This window comes from Tachyglossus aculeatus, chromosome 5 (genome assembly GCF_015852505.1).
Source record: "Tachyglossus aculeatus isolate mTacAcu1 chromosome 5, mTacAcu1.pri, whole genome shotgun sequence".
In the NCBI taxonomy this organism is placed as follows: Eukaryota; Metazoa; Chordata; class Mammalia; order Monotremata; family Tachyglossidae; genus Tachyglossus; species Tachyglossus aculeatus.
In genome coordinates, this window is record NC_052070.1 from 51,845,687 (window position 1) to 51,868,292 (window position 22,606).

The window sequence follows — 22,606 nt, forward strand, 5'->3', positions numbered from 1 at the left end:
ATTACTGTGTGCAGAACACTATACAAAGCACTTGAGAGAGTGAGGTAGAGTAAATAGACACATCCCTGCCCTCAAGGATCTTACTATCTAATGGCTTCATTCATCCCAGATCTCGCCCTGAAAGTTTCCAATCAGGACTGAAAAGATGAAAAATGGTGATTTTCCGGCCTGTTGGCTCACTGAAGCCTGTTCCTTCCCAGTCCCCATCCCCAACATAAATACTTACTTCCTTTCTGTTCCCACACTCAGAATAAAAAATTTGCCCCTTTGTCTGAACTTAATTTTAGAAAATTTTAAGACCAGCATAATTTGATTTGATTGCAAAATTCGCACAGTCCCAATTATACCTTCCAAGTTCTCCAGGGCCCTCCCTCCTATCAACTCAAGTGTCAACTCAGTGGAAGTTTGCATCTCTTGCAATTTGTTAGTCATTTTCTAGTTTGTCTGAGTAGAATGTAAATTCTCCCAGTCACAAGGAGAAGCTTAAAATCAGACCAGACTGAAGCTCCTTTAATAGAAAATAAAACTTAAAAAGACAAAGCTATGGAGAGGTATTTTTCCCTTTTGATTTCATTTCGTTTGCTATCGGTTTGCTCTTTTTGGTTTAGGAGAGAAGTTGCCCTGGGTAGAAAGGGTACAAACCAGGAAGCTAATTATCCGAACAAACTGCAGACAGGACAGAAAGGTTGGGCTTTCTGAAGGTAGGCAGGTGTGACTAAACTGGTCATTCAAGTGCTTATTTCTATTTTGTTATCCAGGCTTTGTAGGGAGAGGAACTATCTTCAATTTGGATAACAGGGCCACCCAGACCCAAAAGCTCTTATGATAGGAGGATGAAGCCCCTAGTGAATGGGTGAGAATGCCTGATTATAACTTGATAAATCCACATCTAACCTCTGAGACTTTCACCCCTTCACCTATCTGTTCAAGTTTCCTCTTGGCTGACTAGGATTTCAACTGGGTTCTAGTCCTGGCTCTGCCATTTGTCTGTTGCATGCCCTTGAGCAAATCCCTTCAGTTCTCTGTACCTCAGTTACCTCAACTTTAAAATGGGGATTAACACTGTGAGCTCAATGTGGAACATGGACAAGGTCCAACCTGATTACCTTGTATCTACCCCAGCTCTTAGAACAATGCCCGGTACATAGTAAGTGCTTAACAAATAACATAAAAATACTCTGTTCTATTGTATCTCCCAAGTGCTTAGTGCAATGTTCTGCCTATAGTAAGTGTTCAAAAAATATGATTGATTCATTGATTGAAAGAGTAGTGGTAGATTGTCACATGTGGGGCTCACAGTCTTGAGAAACAACGTGGCTCAGTGGCAAGAGCCTGGGCTTGGGAGTCAGAGGTCATGGGTTCAAATCCCAGCCCCACCACATGTCCACTCTGTGACTTTGGGCAAGTCACTTAACTTCTCTGAACCTCAGTTACCTCATCTGTAAAATGGGTATTAAGATTGTGAGCCCCACATGGGACAACCTGATCACCTTGTAGCCCCCCCCCAGCACTTAGAATAGTGCTTGACACATAGTAAGCACTTAACAAATGCTATTATTATTATTATTATTATTATTATTATTATTATTATTATTATTATTATTATTATTACAGGGAGGAGGGGGTGGAGAGAAAAGGCATGCCACCTCCTGCGCAGCCAATTTCAGCTGCTACATTTGTTCAAGCTGCGGCTTCTGCTTGGCATCCACCAAACTGTGCTCTCAAGACACCGTGGCAGTGCTTGAACCCACCACCTCAACCTCTCCGTGAAACTCCTTCCTAAGAGATGCAGATGGTCAGGAGAGAGTGGCAGGGTGAAACAGGAGAAGAGAGGCTGAAGGTAGTGCAAGAAATAAAAAGAAGCCCAGGTTGGCAGAAGAGGCAGCCTCCAGCCCTTGTGCCAGAGATTGGTAACTTTGAAGGAATGGGCAGATGTGCCATTTCCTGGCATGTTTGTGTTGGTGGGGTGCTGCCTCTGTCTGCTTCTTCCATAGTCAATCCTTCCAGTGCAAATAGAACGTTTATAATCCCCCCATTGTTAATGTCTCCTGCCACAGTTCTCCAGCTGCTTTCTGCCACTCATAAGCTATTGTACACAGTACTCCAGCTTCCATTCTGCCCTTCAGACTCATTCTTTCTCCTGATTCCCAGCTGGCCATCTGGCCCACCTCTTCCCTCACCTCTCATTCCCTCTGCCCCATCTCCAGTCCCAGGACTTTCACCTGGAATGATGGGGTGGATTCTCAAGATGAGGGCTGATGCTTGCTGGGGCAGTTATTCCTGGCTGTTCCTGATGGTTCATTCATTCATTCAATCATATTTATTGAGTGCTTACTGTGTGCAGAGCACTGTACTAAGTGCTTGGGAAATGCAAATCGGCAACATATAAAGTCCCTACCCAACAACGGGCTCACAGTCTAGAAGGCGGAGACAGACAACAAAACAAAACAAGTAGACAGGTGTCAATACCAGCAGAATAAATAGAATCATAGCTATACACACATCTTTAAATAAAATAAATACAGTAATGAATATGTACAAATATACACAAGTGCTGTGGGGTAGGGCAGAGGGAGGGAGGGGGAAATGGGGAGGGGAGGAGGAGAAGAGGAAAAGGGGTGGTTCAGTCTGGGAAGGCCTCCTGGAGGAGGGGAGCTCTCAGTAGGGCTTTGAAGGTGCTTAGTACAGTTCTGTGCATACAGTAAGTGCTCAGTAAATATGATTGAATGAAGGGAGGAAGAGAGGTAGTTTGGCAGATCTGTGGAGGGAGGGCATTCCAGGCCAGAGGCAGGATGGGGGCCAGGGGTCGACAGCAGGACAGGCAAGAATGAGGCACAGTGAGAAGGTTAGCAGCAGAGGAGCAGAGTGGGCAGGATGGGTTGGAGAAGGAGAGAAGGGAGGATGAGGTAGGAGGGGGTGAGGTGATGGAGAGCTTTGAAGCCAAAAGTGAGGAGTTTTTGCTTGATAAGAAGGTTGATAGGAAACCACTGGAAATTTTTGGAGAGGTGGGTGACATGCCTGGAGCGTTTCTGTAGAAAGATAATCTGGGCAGCACAGTGAAATATAGACTGAAGCAGGGAGAGATAGGAGGATGGGAGATCAGAAAGGAGGCTGATGCAGTAATCCAGTCGGGATAGGATGAGAGATTGACCCTGCAAGGTAGTGGATTGGATAGAGAGAGTGGCTACCAATCAATCTGCGCATCAGGCAGAAACTCCTCACCCTGGGCTTCAAGGCTCTCCATCACCTCGCCCCCTCCTACCTCACCTCCCTTCTCTCCTTCTACTGCCCAGCCCGCAACCTCCGCTCCACCACTGCTAATCTCCTCACTGTACCTCGTTCTCGCCTGTCCCGCCGTCGACCCCCGGCCCACGTCATCCCCCGGGCCTGGAATGCCCTCCCTCTGCCCCTTCCCCAAGCTAGCTCTCTTCCTCCCTTCAAGGCCCTGCTGAGAGCTCACCTCCTCCAGGAGGCCTTCCCAGACTGAGCCCCTTCCCTCCTCTCCCCCTCGTCCCCCTCTCCATCCCCCATCTTACCTCCTTCCCTTCCCCACAGCACCTGTATATATGTATATATGTTTGTACATATTTATTACTCTATTTATTTATTTATTTATTTATTTTACTTGTACATTTCTATCCTATTTATTTTATTTTGTTGGTATGTTTGGTTCTGTTCTCTGTCTCCCCCTTTTAGACTGTGAGCCCGCTGTTGGGTAGGGACTGTCTCTATGTGTTGCCAATTTGTACTTCCCAAGCGCTTAGTACAGTGCTCTGCACATAGTAAGCGCTCAATAAATACGATTGATTGATTGATTGATTGATGGAGAGGAAAGGGCAGATCTTGGCGATGTAGTGAAGGTGAGGCCGGCAGGTTTTGGTGACAGATTGGATATGTGGGGTGAATGAGAGAGTGGAGTCAAGAATGACACCAAGATTGCGGGCTTATGAGACGGGAAGGATGGTAGTGCCGTCTACAGTGACAGGAATGTCAGGGAGAGGACAGGGTTTGGGAGGGAAGATAAGGAGCTCAGTCTTGGACATGTTGAGTTTTAGATGACAGGCAGACATCCAGGTGGAGATGTCCTGAAGGCAGGAGGAGATATGAGCCTGGAGGGAGGGAGAGAAAACAGGGGTGGAGATGTAGATTTGGGTGTCATCAGCGTAGAGATGATAGTTGAAGCTGTGGAAGCAAATGAGTTCACCAAGGGAGTGAGTATAGATGGAGAACAGAAGGGGACCAAGAACTGACACTTGAGGAACTCCTACAGTAAGGGGATGGGAGGGGGAGGAGAAGCCTGCAAAGGAGACTGAGAATGAACGGCCAGAGAGACAAAGGGAGAACCAGGAGAGGACGGAGTCTGTGAAGCCAAGATTGGATAGGTTGTAGCATTCACCCAGGAATAGGAGAAGGGGGTGCCACTACAGAAGGGGTGAAAGCAAAGATTCTTTCTCTGGGCTTGTTAGTGATGCCTTGCCAAACAACTTAAAAGATCAGAGAACTCCTTAAGGACACGTCTTTCTCCAAATTCAAGTCATGTAAGTAGGATGAAAGTTCTAAGGAATTTATGTTTGTCAAACTGGATTAACTCTCCCTTGGGCCCACAAATATTTGTTTGGGGGCCCCCAGGTTACTCATGGCATTATTACCTCGTGCTCCAAATCCAACTCCATCTCCTTAATAAAAGCTGCTGCCCCCGGAAGCTTCACTCGTGGCCTAGTGGATAGAGGATGAGCCTGGGAGTCAGATGGACTTGGATTCTAATCCTGACTCCACCATCTCTTTACTATGTGATCTTGGGCAAGTCACTTTTCTGTGTCTCAGTTAACTAATCTGTAAAATGGGGATTAAGATTGTTTACACTATTCAGGACAGGGACTGTGTCCAACCTGATTAGCTTGCGTCTACCCCAGCACTTAGTAAGTGCCAGGCACATAGTAAGCACTTAACAAATACCATAAGAAAAATAAAAGACTGTCCTCCAAATGGGCTAGGAGAACCTCCTCTATCCAACTGGGTGGGTGGAAACCTGAGGGGGAGAAAGTTGCATGCTTAGGCCCCCACCCTCCTGGAAGTTCTCCCTCCTGACAAAGACTGCTGGAGTCCAGAATTCCCACCTAGCCCTGAAAGGTGAGTCTCACCTGCCCAACATCATCCCTGGAAAGTATATAAAAAGAAAAGAGTGTGCAGGTTTTGGAGTTGAAATGGAATTCAGCTACATGCTTTCCTTTTTCAGTTTAACAGTAAATTCAGCACCTGTAGATCACAATTCATAGTAACAGGGAATGTGATCACAATTCATAGTAATGGGGAATGTGATGTCATGAGGATACTCGTATAATAACTTTAGACAAATTGGAAGTGTCATTGTAGGGCTCTAATGTATTGAGTTTTAAGCCCACACAGACTTCTCAGTTGGACAGCAAAGCTTGACCAGTTTGGCACCTTGAGTTTGTATACATTCGCCTTAGGATGGCTTTCAATTGTGAAGAAAAAGGCTCCTAGGAACTTTGCAAAGTGTGAAAATGAAAGCTGTTTCTGTTTTGGCAAAAAGAAGTGTATTTCAGCCAAATCCCAATTACCTGTGTGTTCAGGGACCTGGAAATGCACTAATTCTAGGGGTTTATTTAGTATCTTTCTTCCAAAATAAATCTCAGAAGCAACCAAATTATCCTATATAGACCGGTGGAAGTCTCATTTGCTATTTTAACCCTCCCATAGTGCTACACAGGGAAGCTATGAGAGTCACCTTGTTTTCTAATGGGTAATGCATTTTTAACACAACTTTTAACTAGGGTTTAAGTTGTTTAGGCAGAGGTATCTTCTTTCCCTTATCTTGTCTCTCTTTTACCCGTTTTCAGTAGGTCTTCCTGAGTTAGTTTAAGAGTGATGACCCAGGTCAACTTTGGGAATACGATGGCAACAATACTGAAGGGAGTGGCATCAGCCCAGGTCCTACCCCCCTGACTCTGGGAGAACGTCTGATGACTCTGTGGATGGTGTACTTTCCTTGGGTTGATGGGCTGGGGATGCAGAGGGGTTACTGCCCCATAGATTAACCAGGAGAGATATCAAGTGAATGAAGATTACAACTAGCCGACCCTAATGCCGTCTGAAAGAAACATCTTTCATCCTTTCCCCTTTTTTGTATTTTTTTTTTGTTAAGCACTTACTGTTGTTCCAGGCATTGTATAAAGCACTGGGGGTAAATACAAGATAATCAGGTTGAGCACAGTCCATGTCCCCGTGGGGCTCACAGACTTAATCACCATTTATGGATGAGGTAACTCAGGCACAGAGAAGTTAAGTGATTTGTCCCAAGTCTCACACATCAGGCAAGGGGTGAAACAGGGGTTAGAACCCAGGTCCTCTGAATCCCAGGCCTGTGCTCTTTCCACTGGACCACACTGCTTCTCTGGATGAGGTCCTTCTTCCTCAGGAAAGAGATCTGGGGAAGCTGGGAAGCTTTAGGACAATCTCTAGATAACCCTGAAGCCAGTGGCTCAAGAGGGTGGCATCCTTTGGACTTCTGGGGCAAAGTGAAAGGGTGACTGATTTCACCCACATCCTCAAGCACTTAGTACAGTGCTCTGCACAGTAAATGTTCAAAAAATACAACTGATTGATTTTTTTATGGTACCTAACTGTTTTTCATGTGCTAAGCACTGACTCAGAGCCAGTTAGATGATCAGGTTGAACACAGTGCATATCTCACTCGGGGCTCACAGACCAAGTCAGAGGCAAGAGGACTTAACCTCTGTTTTATGGAGAGGTAATTCAGGCCCAGAGAAGTTAAGCAACTTGCCCAAGGTCACACAGCAGACAAGCTTTGGGGTGACCTTTGGATTCTAATCTCAGGTCCCAAATCTTTTGCCTTTTACTAAAGATTTCCATGGAGAGGAGTAACAGAGAAACTGAAGGCAATTTTTGCAGGCCTCCCAGGTGGTGGAGCCTTTTTTTCCCCCTCCTTCCTATCGCCCTCCTCCCCCTCCCCATCCCCCTGCCTTACCTCCTTCCCCTCCCCATAGCACCTGTATATATGTATATATGTTTGTACGTATTTATTACTCTATTTATTTATTTTATTTGTATGTATTTATTCTATTTATTTTATTTTGTTAATATGCTTTGTTTTGTTGTCTGTCTCCCCCTTCTAGACTGTGAGCCCACTGTTGGATAGGGACCGTCTCTATATGTTGCCAACTTGTACTTCCCAAGCGCTTAGTACAGTGCTCTGCACACAGTAAGCGCTCAATAAATACGATTGATTGAATGAATTGAATGAATGAATGTGACTCCCAAGCCCATGTTTCTTCCACTAGGCCATGCTGCTGTCCATGCTGATTCTGTTGGATCTTGAGCTTTTCCAAAGTTGAGAGGACCCCAAGCTGGGTCTTCCAGCTGCTATTCAGGACCTTGTTATTTCAAGGGTCTGAGATCCCTTTTTGAAATTCCAAAGTGTCATGGCCTAGAGGATAGAGCATGAGCCTTGGAGTCAGAAGGACCTGAGTTCTAATCCCAGCTCCAACATTTGTCTGCTGTGTGACCTTGGGCAAGTCACTTAACTTCTCTGTACCTCATTCTCGCCTGTCCCTCCATTGACCCCCCAGCACGTCCTTCCCCTGGCCTGGAATGCCCTCCCTCCACACAACCATCAAGCTAGCTCTCTTCCTCCCTTCAAAGCCCTACTGAGAGCTCACCTTCTCCAGGAAGCCTTCCCAGACTGAGCCCCGTTTTCCCTCTCCTCCTCCCCATCTCCCCAGCTCTACCTCCTTCCCCTCCCCACAGCACCTGTATATATTTGTACAGATTTATTACTCTATTTTACTGGTACATATTTACTATTCTATTTACTTTGTTAATGATGTGCATATAGCTTCAATTCTATTTGTTCTGACGATTTTGACACCTGTCTACATGTTTTGTTCTGTTGTCTGTCTCCCCCTTCTAGACTGTGAGCTCATTGTTGGGTAGGTACCATCTCTATATGTTGCTGACTTGTACTTCCCAAACACTTAGTGCAGTGCTCTGCACACGGTTAAGTGCTCAATAAATGCGATTGAATGAATGAACTTAACTTCTCTGAGCCTCAGTTACATCATCGTTAAAATGGGGATTCAAATTGTTAGCCCCATGTGGGACAAGGACTGTGTCCACCCTGACTAGCTTGTATCCACCTCAGCTCTTCGTACAGTACCTGGCACGTAATAAGCGCTTAACAAATAATATTTTTTTAAAAATTGATTCATTTATTATTGTCCAGGAGCTAGGGTGTAAGGCATGGCTTCCTGGCCCCTAGGCAAGCCCAGAGCCTCTCTGTACATATTTCCAATTCTCCTTACCCAGTCTCAGGTTCAGCTTCAGCTGGCCCATTTGAAGCCATGCTCTCTGCTGCTTGGGAGGGACCAGCAGCCTAGTGAGATATGCCACCTGCCAGCATACTTCAAATGTAGATTATGGTGTGCAGGCAAGAAGGTAAGCAGGCCATAGATAATTTATGGAAGGGTGAACTCTCCATCTCTGTCCCCAGAATGTTCCCTTTTAGGCCCAGTGGAGAACCAAACCCCTGCAGAGCCGGGGGAGAGATTCTCCCTCCTAATTCACTCCCTTACTCACTACCCCCACCAGCTGTTCCAGACATTTAACTCCCTCCTCAAACTTCCTGTCCCCCTTCCCCCACCATCTCTTTCCCCTAATGAAATGTCTGGCCACACTCTTCATCAGCAAAACTGAAACCATTATGTGTGATATCCCTAAAATCCCCCCTGCACCTCTCCAATCCTCCACCCAGCTCCACCACCTTTGATTCTCCCTTCATTCCTTGTAGTAACCCAAGAGGAAATCTCTCACCTCCTCTCTAAATCTATCCCCTCCATCTGTGTTTCTGATTCCATCCCTCAGTACCTTTTTAAAATATTCCCCCATTCTTTTTCCCTCCTTGACTTCCTCTTCAACTATTCACTTTCCAATGGCTTTTCTTTCACACTGCTTTCAAACATGTTTACATATCCTTTATACTAAAAAAGAAAACTACCCCCTCTTGACCCCTAAGCTCCCTCCAGTTATCTCACCATCTCCCTCCCACCATTCCTCTCCAAACTTCTTGAGAGTTGTTTACACTTGCTGTCCTATAATCTGGCTTCCATGCCTTTCACTTCACAGAAACCTCTCTGTCTAACCAATGACCTACTTTTCACCAAATCTGATGGCCTCTGCGCTATTCTAATCCTTTCAGACCACTCAGCTGCCTTCAGCACTGTAGACTACTGCCTTCTCCTTGAAACATTATCCAACCTTGGCTTCACTGATATTATCCTCTCGGGTTTTTTTTTTGTGTGTGTGGTGTTCATTAAGTGCTTACTATATATCAAACACTGTCCTAAACCCTGAGGTAGGCACAAGTTAAATTGATTCTCCTTCTAGTTCTCTGAAAGCTCCTTCTCAAATTTCTTTTGCTGGCTGCTCCTCTGCATCCCACCCTCAAGGCTCAATTCTAGGTCCCCTTATATTCTCCATCTACATGCAATAATTTATTTGCTCCCATGGCTTTAACTATCATCTCTATGCAGATGATTAGAGAAGTGGCATGGCTCAGTGGAAAGAGCTCGGGTTGTGGAGTCAGAGGTCATGGGTTCAATCCCAGCTCTGCCAACTGTCAGCTGTGTGACTTTGGGCAAGTCACTTTACTTCTATGTGCCTCAGTTTCCTCATCTGTAAAATGGGGATTAAGACTGTGAGCCCCCCAGGGAACAACCTGATCACCTTGTAACCTCCCCAGTGCTTAGAATAGTGCTTTGCACATAGAAAACACTTAATAAATGCCATTATTATTATTATGATTCCCAAAGTTACATCTCCAGCCCTGACTTCTCTTCTTCCCTGCAACTCACATTTCCTCTTGCCTTCAGTACATCTCTCCCTGGATGTCCTGCTAACACCTCAAACTAAACATGTCTGAAACTGAATTCCTTATCTTCCCGCTCGAACCCTGTCCTCCTCATCTTTTCCATTGCTGTAGACATCACCATCCTTCCTGTCTCACAAGCCCTCAACCTTGGCATTGTCCTTGACTCATAGCTCTCATTTGACCCATATATACAATCTGTTACCAAATCCTATTGGTTCTACCTTCATAACATTGCTAAAATCCACCCTTTCCTCTCGTCAAACTGCTACCACACTGATCATCATCATCATCAATCGTATTTATTGAGCGCTTACTATGTGCAGAGCACTGTACTAAGCACTTGGGAAGTACAAATTGGCAACATATAGAGACAGTCCCTACCCAACACTGAGCCTATCCCACCTTGACTACTGCCTCTGCCTCCTCCCTTACCTCTCTGTCTCCTGTCTTTCCCCATTCCAGTCCATACTTCACACTTCTGCACTCATCATTTTTCTAAAAAGAGTTCAGGCTAAGTCTCCCCATTCCTCAAGAGCCTCCAAAGGCTGCCCATCCACCTCCACATAAGACAGAAACTCCTTTCCATTGGCTTTAAAACACTCAATCAGCTCACCCCATTCTACTTCACCTCACTAATATCCTACTATAGTCCAGCCTTCACCCTCTGCTCCTCCAGCACCAGCTTAATCACTGTACCCCGATCTCATCTATCTGGTCACTGACCCCTTTCCCACATCGTCTCCCTAACCTGTAACTCCCATATACCCCAGATCAGCACTTTCCCCATTTTCATAGCATTATTAAAATGACAGCTCCTCCAAGAGGGCTTCTGTGATTAAGCCCTCTTTTCCCCAGCTCTCTCTCCCTTCTGTGTCATCTACGCACTTGAATCTGTGAACTTTGGGCATTTGATATTCACCCCACTCTCAACCCCACAGCACTTATGTACATATCTTTAAATTACATATTATAAATTACTTATATTAATGTCTGTCTCCCATCTAGATGGTAAGCTCTCTGTGCATCAGGAACATGTTTGCTAACTCTGTATTATCGTACTCTCCCAAGTGCCTAGTACAGTTCTCTGCATGTAGTAAGTGCTCAATAAGTACCACTGATTGATTGATTGACTTTGCATTGGAGGAATTCCCTCATACTCTGCAGCCTGACCTCCAACACTCATGCTAGGGGGGACAGCAGAGAAGCATTTTTCCTGGTTTACGTGATTCCATGTGCAATGGGATTACCATGACAACAAATGAGCTGAAGAACACTGATTAGGAATTACAACAGTCTCTATCAACCTCAGTTTTCTGAATAGAAATCTCCACCCATAATGGTACAAGTTTTCACTGTAGTTTTGAAAGAATCCCAGAAACTCCAATGCAGAGAAAATTCCCATTGTCTCTTGTGTCTCATTATTTACAGCTGTTCTTCAAGTCCCGAGGTGACACTATCCCAGTGCAAGGTTGCCACCAACAGAACTGACAATCCACTCCACCCTGTGTGTAAAATCAAGCTGCCTCCTTGCTATGCTGATTATTATTATTATATTTGTTAAGCCCTTATGTGTCAAACACTGTTCGAAGTATTGGGGGAGAAAAGAGCAAATCAGATTGGACACAGTCCTGCCCCACTTGGGACTCAAGTCTACGTAGGAGGGAGTATGATTTCATCCCCATTTTACAGTTGAGGAAGCTGAGGCACAGAGAAATTATGGGACTTTCCCAAGGAATTGGCAGGGCTGTGTTGGCTTGTTTACTATTCTGCTTCTAGGTCCTGATCATTTCCTGAAGTCTCAGCTCAGGGACAGGTAACCATTTTCCTAATGACAGCATGCCAGACTAGTCTGTTGGCTGCTGTGGGTTTTGGTCCCCTGCTAAACTGTCTTGTTCAAAATAATTGTTGGCTCCACCTTCCCTGCTTGGTAGGTTTTATTTGACTAGCAGTGGGTCTTGCCTAGTCTGTAACCAAAAATGTATCTAATGCTTCCTGACGTGCTTAAAATCTGACCTCTAAATATGATAACCAAATTCCTCCCCAATACACCTTTATTTCAGACACTAAAAGCCAAACTGACCTTAAAAATTTGAAGTGGGGCCAAGGGATCCAGATTAAGGAGATTTTCCAGCCATGAGGGTTGTTCAACATTGGAATGGGTGACTGAGGAAGGCTTACCATGTTCATCTCCAGGTCTGTAAAAATACAGCTACTCATCCTCTGGGCATGGTTTTGGTGCAATTTTCCCTGAAGGCAAGGGGATGGACTTGATGGCCTTTCAAAGTTCCCTCATACCAGCAGATGCTATAATACACACACACATACACACACACACACACACACACCCCGTTGTTGAGTAGGGACCGTCTCTGTATTTTACCTATTTGTACTTCCCAAGTACTTAGTTCAGTGTTCTGCACACAGTAAGCACTCAATAAATATTATTGATTGAATGGAATGAATGAATGAAATCCCTGGATTCACCAACTGAAATAGTTTGTGGTTCTTTTCTGAAGCAAACTCTACTTTTCAAGTGCCAAATGCCAAACTGGCATGTTCAAGAACCAACCCAAGTCATAATAATGGCATTTATTAAGTGCTTACTATGTGCAAAGCACTGTTCTAAGAGTACACTGCATAGTAGATAGTAAATGCTTAACAAATACTATAAAAAAGAGAATCAAACATAATCCCCATCTCACAGGGGGCTCTCAGTCTAAGGGGGAAGGAGGAGGACTATTTAATTCCCATTTTACAAATAAGGTAACAGAGAAGTTAAGTGATTTGCCCAAAGCCACACAGTATGCAAATGACAGAGCTGGAATTAGAACTCAGCTCTTCTGTTTCCCAGGTCCCTGCCCTCTCCATGAGGCATCACTGCATCAGTATTAGACCCATACAGAATTCTAGGAATTTCTGAGCTGGACTCTGCTTATGTCAATATCCCTCTCTTTTTGAAAACTTTGATATTAATGTCAGAAATCCAGCTCTGCTTGACCAGAATACCTGTCCTCTTATTCAAATCTCTTCCTCCACAAAGTGGTGGAATTGGCGTTGGGGTGAATTTTAAATTGAGTCTCTCACCAACACTGGAACCTGCTCTTTGGAATATAAACCAAAAAAGGGCCTTTCCCTCATCAGCAGAGACTAAGAGAGGAAAAAGCAGACCAAATCACCACAGAATAAAACAAATAACAAATTGTCCCTCCATGGCCAGTATGAGCAGCTCAATATTGCCTCAAAAACCAAACACATGCAACACATACTAAGTAGAAGCAGGAAAGAAACAAAAAATTCTGAGCTGTTTCTTGTATTCCAAACCTTCTCTGCCCGAGCAGAACTAAGGTAACCTGCTGTTGGCAAACAGAATCTGTTTCTATATATATACATGTTGCAGACATCTTCAGCGCAGTCACTGACCTTCCCCTAATTTCCTCTCTGGGTCCTGGGGATCTCGGGCTTTTCAGGAGTCCCTGTTCGGTGGATTATTGTTAAGCATGCCTGTCCTTTGTTCTCCACAGGAAGGCTTCTGGAGAGACTTCAAATCTCTCTGAGTTCATGTGAATCAAAGTCAGTGACAGCAACTCAAAAGGAAACTGCACAGAGCCTCAGCATCACCTGGGGAATAGAAAAATCCTCCAGTAAAAACAAATCAGAACTTTGAAGCTGGCTTTCAGGAGCAAGGAAAAAGACTTCTTAAAATCTAGAAACATCACTTTCTTTTTGTAGAAAAAGACCCTCTAAACTGTAACCTCCTTGAGAGCAGGGATTGCGTCCAGCCAATTCTACTGTATTGTACTCTCCCAAGTGCTTAGTCCAGTGCTTTGTGCACAATAAACACCACTGACTAATTGATAAACAGGTTTGGGACATCTATTAAGAAGTTTTCCTTAACATACCCAGTCAATTTTCAACAATTCAGCAGTAAATTACTTATACCCATTTTTGACCTGTCTTTTGGGCCTCTTTATACTAGGCCAACAGAAAGAAATGAAAAGGGCCTTAGCAGATCTCACCTTCTACCTAAAGGCACATCTATTGGCAACTTTATTTGCAATCTAGAAAAAAAGGATTTGATTGTCATAATTTTTCTGGTTGCATTTCTGGCCAGTTTGCCTGGTAAACTGCAGGCTGGGGACCCCCAGAGAACCATTCATTCATTCATATTTATTGAGTGCTTCCTGTGTACAAAGCACTGTTCTAAGCACTTGGGAGAGCACAATATCAATCAATCAATCAATCAATCAATCGTATTTATTGAGCGCTTACTATGTGCAGAGCACTGTACTAAGCGCTTGGGAAGTACAAATTGGCAACACATAGAAACAGTCCCTACCCAACAGTGGGCTCACAGTCTAAAAGGGGGAGACAGAGAACAGAACCAAACATACCAACAAAATAAAATAAATAGGATAGAAATGTACAAGTAAGATAAATAAATAAATAAATAGAGTAATAAATATGTACAACCATATATACATATATACAGGTGCTGTGGGGAAGGGAAGGAGGTAAGATGGGGGGATGGAGAGGGGGACGAGGGGGAGAGGAAGGAAGGGGCTCAGTCTGGGAAGGCCTCCTGGAGGAGGTGAGCTCTCATCAGGGCCTTGAAGGGAGGAAGAGAGCTAGCTTGGCAGAGGGGCAGAGGGAGGGCATTCCAGGCCCGGGGGATGACGTGGGCCAGGGGTCGACGGCGGGACAGGCGAGAACGAGGTACAGTGAGGAGATTAGCGGTGGAGGAGCGGAGGTTGCGGGCTGGGCAGTAGAAGGAGAGAAGGGAGGTGAGGTAGGAGGGGGCGAGGTGATGGAGAGTCTTGAAGCCCAGGGTGAGGAGTTTCTGCCTGATGCGCAGATTGATTGGTAGCCACTGGAGATTTTTGAGGAGGGGAGTAATATGCCCAGAGCGTTTCTGGACAAAGATAATCCGGGCAGCAGCATGAAGTATGGATTGAAGTGGAGAGAGACACGAGGATGGGAGATCAGAGAGAAGGCTGGTGCAGTAGTCCAGACGGGATAGGATGAGAGCTTGAATGAGCAGGGTAGCAGTTTGGATGGAGAGGAAAGGGCGGATCTTGGCAATGTTGCGGAGCTGAGACCGGCAGGTTTTGGTGACGGCTTGGATGTGAGGGGTGAATGAGACAGCGGAGTCGAGGATGACCCCAAGGTTGCGGGCTTGTGAGACGGGAAGGATGGTAGTGCCGTCAACAGAGATGGGAAAGTCAGGGAGAGGACAAGGTTTGGGAGGGAAGACAAGGAGCTCAGTCTTCAACATGTTGAGCTTTAGGTGGCGGGCGGACATCCAGATGGAGATGTCCTGAAGGCAGGAGGAGATGTGAGCCTGGAGGGAGGGGGAGAGAGCAGGGGCAGAGATGTAGATCTGGGTGTCATCAGCGTAGAGATGATAGTTGAAGCCGTGGGAGCGAATGAGGTCACCAAGGGAGTGAGTGTAGATTGAGAACAGAAGGGGACCAAGCACTGAACCTTGGGGAACCCCCACAGTAAGAGGATGGGAGGGGGAGGAGGAGCCTGCAAAAGAGACTGAGAAAGAACGACCAGAGAGATAAGAGGAGAACCATGAGAGGACGGAGTCTGTGAAGCCAAGGTCAGATAGCGTGTTGAGGAGAAGGGGGTGGTCCACAGTGTCAAAGGCAGCTGAGAGGTCGAGGAGGATTAGGACAGAATATGAGCCGTTGGATTTGGCAAGCAGGAGGTCATTGGTGACCTTTGAGAGGGCAGTTTCCATGGAATGAAGGGGACGGAAGCCAGACTGGAGGGGGTCGAGGAGAGAGTTGTTGTTGAGGAATTCTAGGCAGCGCGTGTAGACAACTTGTTCAAGGAGTTTGGAAAGGAATGGTAGGAGGGATATGGGACGATAACTAGAAGGTGAGGTGGGGTCAAGAGAGGGTTTTTTTAGGATGGGAGAGACATGGGCATGTTTGAAGGCAGAGGGGAAGGAACCAGTGGAGAGTGAGCGGTTGAAGATGGAAGTTAAGGAGGGGAGAAGGGATGGAGCGAGAGATTTCATAAAATGAGAGGGAATGGGGTCAGAAGCACAGGTGGCCGGAGTAGCACTTGAGAGGAGGGAGGAGAGTTCCTCTGAGGATACCGCTGGGAAGGATGGGAGAGTAGCAGAGAGTGTTGAGAGCCGGGGGGATGGAGAAAGGGGGGAAGAGACTTTGGGGAGGTCGGACCTGATGGATTTAATTTTGTTAATGAAGTAGGAGGCCAGATCGTTGGGGGTGAGGGAAGGAGGAGGGGGAGGAACCGGGGGCCTGAGAAGGGAGTTGAATGTACGGAAGAGCTGGCGGGGGTGATGGGCATGGGTGTCAATAAGGGAGGAGAAATAGTTTTGTCTGGCAGAAGAGAGGGCTGAGTTAAGGCAGGAAAGGATAAACTTGAAGTGAACGAGGTTGGCATGGTGTTTAGACTTTCGCCAGCAGCGTTCGGCAGCTCGAGCATAAGAGCGAAGGAGGCGGACAGTGGCAGTGATCCAGGGCTGTGGGTTAGTGGTGCGAGAGTGGCGAAGGGAAAGGGGAGCGAGTGAGTCTAGCTGAGTAGAGAGGGTAGAGTTGAGAGCAGTAATCTGATCATCAAGACTGGGTAGAGAGGAGAGGGCGGCGAGGTGGGGTGTGAGGCGCTCCGAAAGATGGGTGGGGTCCAGAGAGCGGAGATCTCTGTGAGGGAGTAATACGGATTTACAGGGGAAAGGAGTGTGAGTGAACAACAAACAGACACATTCCTTGCCCACAGTGATCCAGGGAGCAGGTGCTTGGAAGGTGCCTCCTTGAGGGGCTCTCCTAATTGGTTCTGGAATCTGCAGGAATGACAGCTATTAAGCTTGCTGTGGGTATGGCATATGTCTGCTAAGTCTGTTGTTCTCTCCCAAATGATTAATACAGAGAAGAAGGATGGCGTACTGGATAGAACACGGGGCTGGGAGTCAGAAGGTTATGGATTCTAATCCCAGCTCTGCCACATGTCTGCTGCGTGACCTTAGGCAAGTCACTTCACTTCTCTGGGCCTCAGTTACCTCATCTGTAAAATGGTGGCAGCACTCAGCCATCATGCCACTACTCTGACACCAAATGGGGCAGCAGGGGGGTAGGGGTGGACAAGAAGACCTTGAAGATGTGAAAACACCTGAGCCAGTCTTGGCCAGCCAAGTTGACATGACGACCTCAAGAAACATGGGATGGGTTTGGAGTCAGGCCCCTATGGTTCTACAAACTCTGGTAGCACAGTGCAGTTCTGGAACATAAAGCAATCTCTTAACAACAAAGCTATGCTTACCTTAACACAGCTATGCTGGTTGTGACACCTAAAGAGACTGAATGATTCAGCCTTATTACTGACCTCCCTCCAGTCTTTTTTTACGATATATGCTAAGTGCTTACTGTGTGTCAGGCATTGCTCTAAGCACTGGGGTAGATACAAGCTAACCAGGTTGGACACAGCTCCTGGACCACATGGGGCTCACAGTCTTAATCTCCATTTCACAGATGAGGCAACTGAGGCCCAGTGAAGTGGCTTGCCCAAGTTCACTCAGCAGACAAGTGACAGAGCTGGGACTATAACCCATGTCTTTTTGACTCCCAGGCCTGTGATCTATCCACTAACCTGTGCTCCTTCTCCATTGCAGTCCATATTTGACTCTTCTGCCTGGATCATTTTTCTAAAAAAAAAAATCATTCTGCACACATCTTGTTACTCCTCAAAAACCTCCAACTGTTGCCCATCCATCTCTGCATCAAACAGAAATTCCTTACCATTGGCTTTAAAGCACTCAATCTACTCCCCCCACCTACTTAGTCTTGCTCATCTCCTGCTACAATACAGCCCATACATTTCGCTCCTCTAACACCAACCTAGTTACTGTACCTCAGTTTCATCTCTCACCAGTGACCCCTTGCTCCCATCTTCCCTCTGGCCTGGAGTCCCTCCCCTTTCATATTGGACAGACTACCCCTCTCCCTAACTTCAAAGCCCTACTAAAATCATACTTCTAACAAGCCTTCTCACCCTTCTTCAAGAGCCTTCTCATTTCCCCACCTTATTCACCCTCTCTTCTGCATCACTTATGCACTTGTCTCTTCCTCTAAAACATTTTGTTACTCACCCACCTCCAGCTCCACAGTACTTACATTCAGATCCTTATAGTCTGCTGCTTCCCCTGTTTGTAACTAATTTTAATGTCTGTCTCCCTCACTAGAGTATAAGCTTCTTGAAGGCAGGAATTGTGTCTGCCAACTCTATTGTATTGTACTATCCCAAGTGCTCTCCCAAGTTCCCAAGTTCCTCTAGAATATAAACTCATTATGGGCAGGGAACATGTCTGCTAATTCTGTTGTACTGTACTCTCCCAGAACACTGTACTAAGCTCTGCAGTAAGCGCTCAATAAATGCAATTGATTGGTTACAATGCTCTGCACACAAGTAAAAGCTCACTATGTTAGACTGATTTCTTGATTTACTGATTGAAAATGAAGCATAGCAGAATACCCAAACGACTGCTATATGGAGAACTGAAATTGGGAAATCAAAGGCAAGGACAGATATCGTATTAAGGACAAAATAAACAAAGCCTTAGATAACACCACATCCTAGCTGAAAAGTGGGAGTCAATTGCTGATATATGTTGCCAATTTGTACTTCCCAAGCGCTTAGTACAGTGCTCTGCACATAGTAAGCGCTCAATAAATACGATTGATGATGATGATGAAGATGTGCTTACCATCAAGAAGGGAGTGACTCTGTTTGAGTAAAAAAGGAAACAGGACCAGGTACTGTAAACATTAAACATATGACAACAAGGGACAGGGGTTTTGGGGGCACGGTGTGGCTGGGACTGTGAATCCCACACTGGCCTTTTCATCCTAATGCAAACTCATAGGGGAACTTCACTGCCGCTAGCACCCCCTTCGAATCCAAAGGACAACTCTCTATAATGATCTACACCCTTGGAGCAAACACACCCAGGGCTTGTCCATGTTGAGCATGTTTTTTCCCAAGGGGATTTGTGGCCTAAACAATGGATTCTCCAGAACAATTCTCTCCCCAGATTACACTTACCATGTGAAGATCTACCTCTGAGAGTTGCATACTTTCAACCCTATCTTCTCTTTATTGGTCATGAGAACAAGAGGACTTGCTTTCTTCCAGTACTGAAATGAGATTTTTTCCACTTACTCCCATCCCTTCTCCCCATTCCTCTACCTTCACCCTGGCTCATTAACCATTTTACCAGATATCATGACTATGCGGGGGGGTGCAGATTTGGGTTGATGGGAAAAGAGGCAGAATTGACAGTGGTGGCTGGGAGCCAGGAAGTATAGGCAACACCATTGAGGAGGAGGAGGGGGTCAAAGAAAGGGATGCAAGATTGTACCCACCCCATTCCAGCCTCCCTGTTCTTCTTCCCCCTTTTGGGGTGAAGGAGGATGCAGGTATATAAACTGCTTTGAAGCTGCTGAGAAAACCGTATATACAAGGATCTGCTTAGCAATTCCTAGGATGATTAAATTTCCTGTGTTAATGCAATCAAGGTGGCTATCGCCTATCAGATGATCTTCTATCTGCTCCAGAAGCTTCTGACCAACATCCTTCCAGAGGCCAGGTAGAGAGCTAACTTGGGGGAGCTTAGGGGAGGACCAGTTTCTGGAGATCAAAGTGGGACACACAGAGAGAGGCCTAGGAGAAGCCAAAAAAACTAACTTGGCCCAAGAGAGATTTATCTTGACCCTTCTTTCTCTCCTGGGATCCATTTCTCCCAGATGCTTCTCTCTCTACTGCCACTGTGACTCCTTCCTTTCTCTTGCCCCCTCCCTCCAGAATTCCCACCACCATCTGACACGACCCCCAGACCATTCATTCATTCATTGAATTGTATTTATTGAGTGCTTACTGTGTGAAGAGCACTGTACTAAGCACTTGGAAAGTACAATTTGGCAACAGATAGAGATAATCTTTACCCAACAATGTGCTCACAGTCTAGAAGGAGGGAGAGACAGACAACAAAACAAAACTAGACAGGCATCAATAACATCAATATAAATAGAATTATAGATATATACACATCATTAATAAAATAGAGTAATAAGTATGTACATATATACACAAGTGCAGTGGGGCTGGGGGGGATAGAGCAGAGGGAGGGAGTCAGGGTGATGGGGAGGGGAGGAGGAGCAGAGGAAAAAGGGGACTCAGTTTGGGAAGGCCTCCTGGAGGAGGCGAGTTTTCACTAGGGCTTTGAAGGGAGGAAGTGTGCTAGTTTGGCAGGTGTGAGGAAGTAGGGCATTCCAGGCCAGAGGTAGGACGCGGGTCAGGAGTTGACGGCGGGACAGGCGAGAACAAGGCACAGTGAGGAAATTAGCACCAGAGGAGCAGAGTGTGCAGGCTGGGCTGGAAAAGGAGAGAAGGGAGGTGAGGTAGGAGGGTCAAGGTGATGGAGAGCTTTAAAGCCAATTGTGAGGAGTTTTTGCTTGATAAAAAGGTTGATAGGCAACCACTGGAGATTTTTGAGGAGTGGCGTGACATGACCAGAGAGTTTCTGTGAAAAGATAAATCGGGCAGTAGAAGTTTAGACTGAAGTGGGGAGAGACAGGAGATTGGGAGATCAGAAATGATGCTGGTGCAGTAATCCAGTCAGGTTATGATGAGTGATTGCAGACCAGTGACAAACTATCTGAGAAACAAGAAATACAGACATAACAGAGGAAATGCAAAGCAGGGCATAAAAATGGATGAAACTTGGAGAAGAAATAAAAAATATAATAAAGTAGGTGAAAGAGGACACCAAAAACCTACTTGTAGGTCGTAGAGGAGTAGCATGGCCTAGTGGAATGAGTATGGGCCTGGGAGTTAAGAGGACCTGGGTTCTAGTCCTAGCTCCACGACTTGCCTGCTGGGTGACCTCAGGCAAGTCCTTTAACTTCTCTGGACCTCAGTTTCCTCATCTGTGGAATGGGGATTCAATAAATGTTCTCCCTCCCCATTAGGGAGTCTGTGTGGCTTAGTTGAAAGAGCACGGGCTTGGGAGTCAGAGGATGTGGGTTCCAATTCTGGCTCCACAACTTGCCTGCTGTGTGACCTTGGGCAAGCCACTTAACTTCTCTGTGCCTCAGTTACCTCATCTGTAAAATGGGGATTAGCACTGTGAGTTCCACGTGGGACAACCTGATTACCTTGTGTCTATCTTACTGCTTAGAACAGTGCTTGGCACACAGTAAGTGCTTAACAACTATAATAATAATAATTATTATTATTATTATTAGGCCGTGATACTCCTGTGGAACCAGGACTGTGTCTGGCCTGATTAACTTGTATCTACCCCAGTGCTTAGAATAGCTTTTAACACAAAGTAAGTACTTAACAAATGCCATTATTATCATGTTCTAGACCAATAGAAGAACTGGCAGGAATGGCTAGATCCTGATCTGAATGTTCAAAAGAGAAAGTCACCAAGAGGCAAGAGTGAGTGCTTAAGTGATTGTCCTGAAGAACTGAAGCAAAGCTCATTGTGGGCAGGAAATGTATCTGTTTGTTATTGTGTTGTACTCTCCCAAGCACTTAGTACAATGCTCTGCACACAATAAGTGCTCAGTAGATATGATTGATTGACAACCAGCACACTGGAGTGTCTAACTCAATGTTTGTTTCCTTGCTTTGTCCCCTGGGCACTTGACCTTGCTTGAATCCTATTGAATCCTATTAGAGAAGCAGCATGGCTCAGTGGAAAGAGCACAGGCTTTGGAGTCAGAGGTCATGGGTTCAAATTCTAGCTCTGCCAATTGTCAGCTGTGTGACTTTGGGCAAGTCACTTAGCTTCTCTGTGCCTCAGTTACCTCATCTGTAAAATGGGGAATAAGACTGTGAGCCCCCTGTGGGACAACCTGATCACCTTGTAACCTCCCCAGCACTTAGAACAGTGCTTTGCACATAGTAAGCACTTAATAAATGTCATTATTATTATTATTGTGACTTTGCATCATGTTGTGATAGAGCAGTCAATAGCAAGGGAGCCATGCTCCCTTGCTGTTATTATTTATTTAGCATTCTGCTCATCCCAGAGAAATCCTAGCATCCTCTGACATAGTTGGAAAACAGCAAGGGCAAACACGTTTTGCCTTCTCTGGGAATTCTCGTTAGCATTATCATGGGTCTCTATGAGGAAGAGTGCAGGTCTCAAGAATCAGAAGAACTGGGTTCTGGTTTGGGCTCCTGGTTCCAGCTCTAGCTTGCTCTGTGACCAGAAGAAAGGCACTAAACTAACCTGGACCTTAGTGTCCTTATTTGTAAAATGTGGATAATAAATAGTGATCCCTCCTACTTCACAGGAATGTGTGAGGATAATATCAATAAATGTGAAGGTGTTTTGGAAAATAATCACCATGGTGTGCAAGTGCTAGACAAATTAAAATAGAGGAACAATGCTTCGTCTCTTCTCCCTAAAGGAGAGAAGGGTTGATTAATGGTATTTGTAAGTCCGCACAATGTGCCAAGCACTGTAATTAGTGCTGGGGTAGGCATAAGATAATCAGATTTGACACGGGAAACCTGATCTGTCAAACAAGCACAAATTTGCAAAGCTAAATGAACCACTCAAAGTCAAAGGGAGACCTCAGATAAAGTCGGAGGATCGCAGATGGGAAAGAAAGAGGGGTGAGGGGAAAAGAAAGAAGGGGTCTGGAAATTGACAACAGG

The 22,606-nt window shown here is 45.6% G+C and overlaps 1 protein-coding gene and 1 non-coding gene across 2 annotated transcripts in view; one reads left to right on the plus strand and one right to left on the minus strand.

Annotated features, from left to right (window-relative positions):
* Nucleotides 1-22,606, minus strand: part of LRRC38 (leucine rich repeat containing 38) — a 50,578-nt gene that overhangs the window by 23,458 nt on the left and 4,514 nt on the right. The window lies entirely within an intron of this gene.
* LOC119929110 lies at nt 6,838-6,954 on the plus strand. Its single transcript, XR_005451250.1, has one exon. It is a non-coding gene; the product is annotated as a U5 spliceosomal RNA (small nuclear RNA).